The sequence below is a fragment of the Panthera onca genome, chromosome D3, assembly GCF_046562875.1.
Source record: "Panthera onca isolate mPanOnc1 chromosome D3, mPanOnc1 haplotype 2, whole genome shotgun sequence".
NCBI lineage: Eukaryota > Metazoa > Chordata > Mammalia > Carnivora > Felidae > Panthera > Panthera onca.
Genome location: NC_138350.1, coordinates 69,009,791 through 69,016,508, shown reverse-complemented (window position 1 = coordinate 69,016,508; position 6,718 = coordinate 69,009,791).

The following is a 6,718-nucleotide window of genomic DNA, read 5'->3' as shown; positions in this document are numbered from 1 at the left end:
TACTTCCTGGTGGAAGAAACCAGGCGATGTGATAAGTGTTATAAAGCAGGAAATGGCAAGAGTGCTCAAAGATCAGTTTGAGCAGCTGATACTTGAATGAACCACCCATATGGTTATCTGAGGGAAAACATCCCAGGCAGAGGAAAGAGCCAATGCAAGGGCCCCAGGGCAGAAATCTGCTTAGTGCATTTGAGACATAGAGTGGAGTGAGTGAGGAGAGAGTGGTAAGTGGTTGAAGATTAATCAGAAAGAAGGGGCCAGATGATGTAAGGCCTTGGAGCCATAGTAAAGACTGGCTTTTACTTGGCTGTGAAAAGCTGTCATAGGGTTTTGAGCAGAAGAGTAACATAGGATGTAAGAGGGTTGCTGGCTGCTGTGTTGAGAACAGACTTTAGGCAAAACAGACAAGAACAGACTCAGTTAAGGAGGGATCATAATAACCCAGGTAAGAGGTGGTGATAGCATATGGTAGCCAGCCTCCAAGATGGCCCCTGATGATCCTCTCCCTGTATTTCCGCCCTTGTATAGTCTCCTTCCACCCTGAACCATGGCTACCCTGTGTGACAAAGTGTTATAGGATCTTCTAGCGAGTCTCCTTAAAAGAGAAGGGAAGGGATTTTTGGAATGGTCGAGTAAGGGGCTCTGGAAATCCTCTCCCAAAATGCAATGATAAAATGGACACCATTGTCAAAAAGAGCCATTTCAGGCCTGGAAATTGACCAAAGGCATGCAACAGATTGAGGCATTTATTCAAGAAAATCTACCAAACCTTGGTAAGAATGGTGAGAATCTATGGCATTTTAGCCTGGAGCTGCTGCCATATCTCCCTCAGCTACGTGGGGCAATGGTTCTACCAAGGCAGGGCATGGTATGAGGACCTGCAGCCTCACTGCCAGATGACGCTGACTTGATTAGGAGCAGAATTTGGAAAAAAAAATCCATGCTTGGGGCATTGTCAAAATAATAGTGATTTTTTAAAAAAATATTTTTAGAATGTGAGTGGAGGAGAGAGGCAGAGGGAGAGAGAGAGAGAGAGAGAGAGAGAGAGAGAGAGAGAGAGAGAGAGAATCTTAAGTAGGCTCCATGCTGTCAGTGTAGATCCTGATTGTGGGGCTCAATCCCATGACCCTGGGATCATGACCTGAGCTGAAATCGGGACTTGGATGCCCAACGGGCTGAGCCACCCAGGAGCCCCAAAAGAATAGTGATTATAGTGGCAGTCAGGGAAGGCCAACATCACAGCTAACCTGAGGTTGTGATACTGATTGGGACAAGCAACAGACAGACCAGCCAGAAATTTAGAGGAAGATTTGGGGAACATGACAGCCATAATGGACTTTGATGTTTGAATGGGCTTCCATATATTCTTGGTAGTCTGGAAGGCTGTATAGGCATAAAGCTATATGCTTGCTCATGAAAGACCTGAGTAGGTCCTAGTAGTCTATGGATCCTTGGCCAAATGTAAGGTCTTGAACATACAGAAGGTAAAAGTTGGGGCAGATTTGCAAATGGCCTATACTTTAAATGAGTTCCCTAACCTTTACACAGATCTATCAGCAAAAGGTGCAAACCTTACAAGTTTAATCACTCACTGAGTAGTAAGCTATAGTGACCCAGGGCCACCCCTAGGAAGCCAGCCTTAAAAATAAAACAGGAATTAAAAAAATGAGCAGACATCAGCGCTATCTAGCCAGGTTGTATAAAGGTTTAAATGAAGTCTAGAATGTGTATGTAATTTGATTAACGATAGAGTGTTACAGACATGTGGGTATTAGTATCAGATTCATCCCCCCACGCGAGGGTTCTCTCCTCGGTCTCTCATTTGTGTCCACCTTGCTCTTTTTGCACTCTTCCATTAATAGGGAGGTTCAGGGGTGTCTGGGTGGCTCAGTCAGTTAAGCGTCTGACTTCGGTTTGGGTCATGATCTCACAGCTTGTGAGTTGGAGCCCCGCATTGGACTCTGGGCTGACAGCTCGGAGCCTGGAGCCTGCTTCGGATTCTGTGTCTCCCTCTCTCTCTCTGCGCCTTCCCCGCTCACCCTCTGTCTCTCTCTCTCTCTCAAAAAATAAACATTAAAAAATTTTTTTAATTAAAAAAATAGGGAGGTTCTTTATATCAGACTGAAATCTATCTCCTCAAGGAGGTGTTTGCAAAACACATATCCAACAAAGGACTCATTTCCAGAATATATAAACAGCTGCTACAATAAGAAAAAGATAACTCAGTAGAAAAAAATGGACAAAAGACTTGTACTGACACTTCACAAAGAGAATAAGAAAATGGGTAATAAACAGGGAGGTGCTCAATGTTATTACTCACCATGGAAGTAAAATTAAAACCACCATGAGTCTACACACTCAGCGAAATGGGTAAAATGAGAAAGACAAGCAAACAAGTATTGGAGAGAATATCAAGCAATGGAACTCTCATACACTGATGTTAAGAATATAAATTTTAAGGGGGCGCTTGGGTGGCTCAGTCGGTTAAGTGTACGACTTCGGCTCAGGTCATGATCTCATGGTTCATGGAATAGAGCCCTGCATTGGGCTCTTGTGCTGACAGCTCAGAGCCTGGAGCCTACTTTGGATTCTGTGTCTCCCTCTCTCTCTGCCCCTTCTCCCACTCACACTCTCTCTCTTTCTCAAAAATAAACATTAAAAAATATATATAAATTTTAGGGGCGCCTGGGTGGCTCAGTCGGCTGAGTGTCTGACTCTTGATCTTGGCTCAAGTTACGGTCTTGTGGTTAATGGTATCAAGCCCTGCATCGGGCTCTGCACTGACAGCACAGAGCTTTCTTGAGATTTTCTCTCTTTCTCTCTCTGCCCCTCCCCTGCTCTCTCTCCCCCCAAAAAAACATAAAAAAAAGATTGTTCATAGCAGCACTATTCATAATAGCTCAAATTAGAAGTAGCCCAAATGCCCATCCAGAGTAGAATGGAAAACTATACACAATGAAAATGAATGAACTTTGCTGCATGCAAGAGCATTGATTAGCCTCACAGACATAATGATGAATAAAATAGGTCAGATATGTGTTATGATGTTCCACTTATGAAAAACTCAGAAGCAGGTAAAACTAAGTTTTGGTATTATAAATCAGGTGATTACCCTTTTGGGGAGAGTGCCTGGAGAGGGACTTCTGGGTATTATTACTGTTCTGTTTCTTGATTTTTGGGTGGTGGTTACTCAGTGGGTTCACCTTGAGCAAATTCTTCAAGCTGTACATTTAAGATTCGTGCAGTTTTCTATATGTGTGCTGGGCTTCCATTAAGAGTTTAAAAACAACCAACCTTCCTGAAATAGCTACCATTGGTGATAGTGCTGCTTTCTGGATCTTTACAAACTGGATCTAATATTTGGAGACTACTATCCTGTCTCTTGCCATTCTCCAGGTAAACATCTCTCATTGGTTTATGCACTGCAGACCCTTCATCATCAGCTTGCCCTCTAGTGGTCACTGGACATTTTTCCAGATTTATATTAAAACAGGATTTTCAGAACTAGATAAAATCGGTCCAGATGAGGTCTGCAGAGACCAATACAGTGGGACCATCACTTCCTATAATCGGCACATTATACTTCATTTAATGCAGTCCACAGTTGAGTGCCCACATTCCAGTCACAATTGTGAAAAAGTGGGCATAATTGTCTTGTCCTTGGCAGGCCCTACCTGCTTATTATAAACAATAAGAAGCTAGAAAGGGGAGAGGCTACAGATTGAGCTGTGTGTAAACCTTTGAATAGCAATGTTTGGTGTTCGGAAAGCTCCAGTTGGGGAACACAGGTGGGGAGGGTGGCACACCCAGAGAAGGCATGGACCCTCTGCCTTCCCCATAGTTAGCTCTACCTGGCTACTCTGTTTGGCTGTTCCTGAGTTAAATCCTTTATAACGAATCAGCAAATATAAAGAGTGTTCCTGAGTTCTGTGAGCTGTTCTAGCCAATTATTGAAACTGAGAACAGAGGGTCATAGGAATTCCCAATTTATAGCCAGTTAGTCAGAAGCATAGGTGGCCCAAGACTTGTGACTGGCCTTGGAAATGGGGCAAAGGCAGTCCTGTGGGACTGAGCTTTTAATCTATGGGGTCTGCACTAACTGCAGATAGTGTCTGAACTGATTTGAATTGTCGAACTTTGGTGTCTTAGAGAATCACAGAATTGGTCATTGGTATTGGGAAACACCCCAGTTAGTAGGTGGTGGTACTGGCATTTGAATTCTGTCTGGATACAGAGTCTATGCGTTTAGTTTCTTTGATTCACTGCCTCCCCACAAACAGGTCAAAATCAATGAATTATAGGCTTTTAGAACATAAACATCTATCACAAATATTTTAGTTTATTTTGCAAATGATAAAGCAGACCCCCCCCCCCCAATCTCCTATCTCTTGGTTCAGCACTTTTTTCATATAACATCATGATTTGTTACCAAAATCCAATGTATCAAAGCAGTCAATCAACCGTATGCCCTTCAAGCGTGGCTGTCTAGGCAATATATAGCATGAGGCTATTTCACTCCATTTCCAGCACTTTTCGGCCTCTATCCACACCTTTATGTTTGCTAACAGCTTCTTGGTGCAAATCCATCAAGTACACTTATGTATACGCATTCCACAAATTACACAAGGCATGAATATTTTTCTTTCTACAAAGCATCCTTCTCATATTTTGATTACCTTATATAAACTGGGCAAACAGTCTCTCAGAATATAGATGAAAATTTCATTTAATAAAAAGAATAGCTTCCTATATAGGGAAGTCCCTGAGATAACAGGAAAAGATCAAAAGAAAAAGATGTGATTCAGTTTATGCCTCCTGAGAAGCTGTTGGCTGGATGAGGGCTCTAGGAGCCAAAAATTGCCTCCAAGTATAAACTCATTTCTATAAAGTTCTAAGACGTGTGTTTTGGATAGAGGCTGAGTGTTATTAACTTAGTGCTTCCAAGCATTGTGATGTGGGACTTTTATTTGAAGTGGCTTTATAGATAAGGTTCTGGGAAAGCTGACATAACGAGACAGTTTCCTGTTAGGTTCTTGCCCCGTGGGCCATTAATCTGCTGTGTGACTTTGGGTGAAACTGTCTGGGATGCACTTTTCTTGCCTAAAAACTAAGGTGCCTCTAGGCCTGGGAGAGACCTGAAGGAGTGTCTAGTCCAAACCCTTCACTTTATAGATGACAGAGTGTCTCACGCTATGAGGACTTGGCTGCACTTAGGTTGTTTGGTAGGTTGTCCCAGAAGCAGAAGTTCGGGATGGGCAGAGTAGCAAGGAGGAACCAGTACAAGAATGTGCTAGAGGGAGGTTACTACTGCAGGCGACTGGGTCTCATGCCACTTGGGAGCCTTCTGAGGATCTGTGGAGAAAGCCTCACAGGTATGTACTGTCCAAGGTGGATGCCAGGCACTTACCACCCCACTCCTGCCCTCTTTTGTTGAGGGGTGCCCCTGTAGTAGTTGGGAGGCTCTGGGGGCTGTGGGAAGGCCCTGGGTGAGAACCCAGAGTCATGTGCGGTATGTGCCTGAGGCGTCCCCTGGTGCCTCAGACAGAACCATCGCTAGAATCCGGGGGGCTGAGGGAAGCAGTGATACAGGGCACCTCAAGGCCAGAGAAGTTACGAAGACTTCTGATCTGGCCTGCAGCACACAGCTAGAACTATACTTTTTGTGTGTGTACATATTTTCCGTGTGTGTGTGTGTGTGTGTGTGTGTGTGTTCTAACTAGACAGATGCTCGAAGCAGGTGCCAAGTCTTAGACGTCTCAGATGATCCTAAGCTTTCAGCACAAGACTTTGTCCAGAGCAAGTCCTCAGAAAATATTTCCTCATTTGTTTTGGGGAGAGAAAGGAAGCATCAGTGGCCAGGGTGAAAGGATGACCATGGAGTCTTCTTTCTGATTCTTTAGCATCCAGACCTAAGAGGGCCTCACAGGACTGAAATGGGATAAGGCCAGGCCGAGAGAGACAAGCCCCAAAGAACACCTACAATGGCCAGCAGCAAGTCAGAGCTGAGTCAGGAGGCAGAGAACCCTGACAACGAAGAGGCCACGCAAGACCTGAAGCAGGCAGGCAGCTGGGCAGGGAGATGTCATCTGAAGGAGCAAGACTTGGCCATTCTATGGCTCCCAGATCTGGACAGGAAATGTCTTGCAGTAGCCACAGACTTTGGCATAGAGCAGGTAAGGGGCTCCTGAAGGCAATGTGACATGTTTGCACTCTCTCTCCCCAGTGGGGGAGCTAGAATTTTCAGAGACTCACATCTTGATCAGACGCCCAAGGCTGGTGACCATGGTACACGTCTGCTTTTCCTGTGCCTCTAGATGCAGAGCCCAACTCTAGGGCTTTCAGGTGAGTGGCTACCTGGAGCCAAAAACAGGTTATCCAGATTGATGTGGACAGTGCGGGGTTGAAATGAAAGGCATTTTGCCCCTTCGTGGTCTTCTGGTCACTGAGGAAGGGTCCTCCCTTTGATGGCAGGCTCCCCTCTGCCTCTCTGCAGGCATTGGTGAATTTGGGGTTAGAGAAGGAAAGAAGATACAACCACAACCACGAGGGGGCAATAGCAAACACAAGCTTCGGTGTGGGGTGGGGAGGGGGGCAAGGTGCTTGGACAGGGTTGCTGGAGAGACTATTCCCTCACAGCAAGAGACCCAGACAGTAGGGAGAAGGAATAGAGGACAAGGGAAATCCCGGGGGTAAGGGGGATCGGGGTGGGGCTCACATG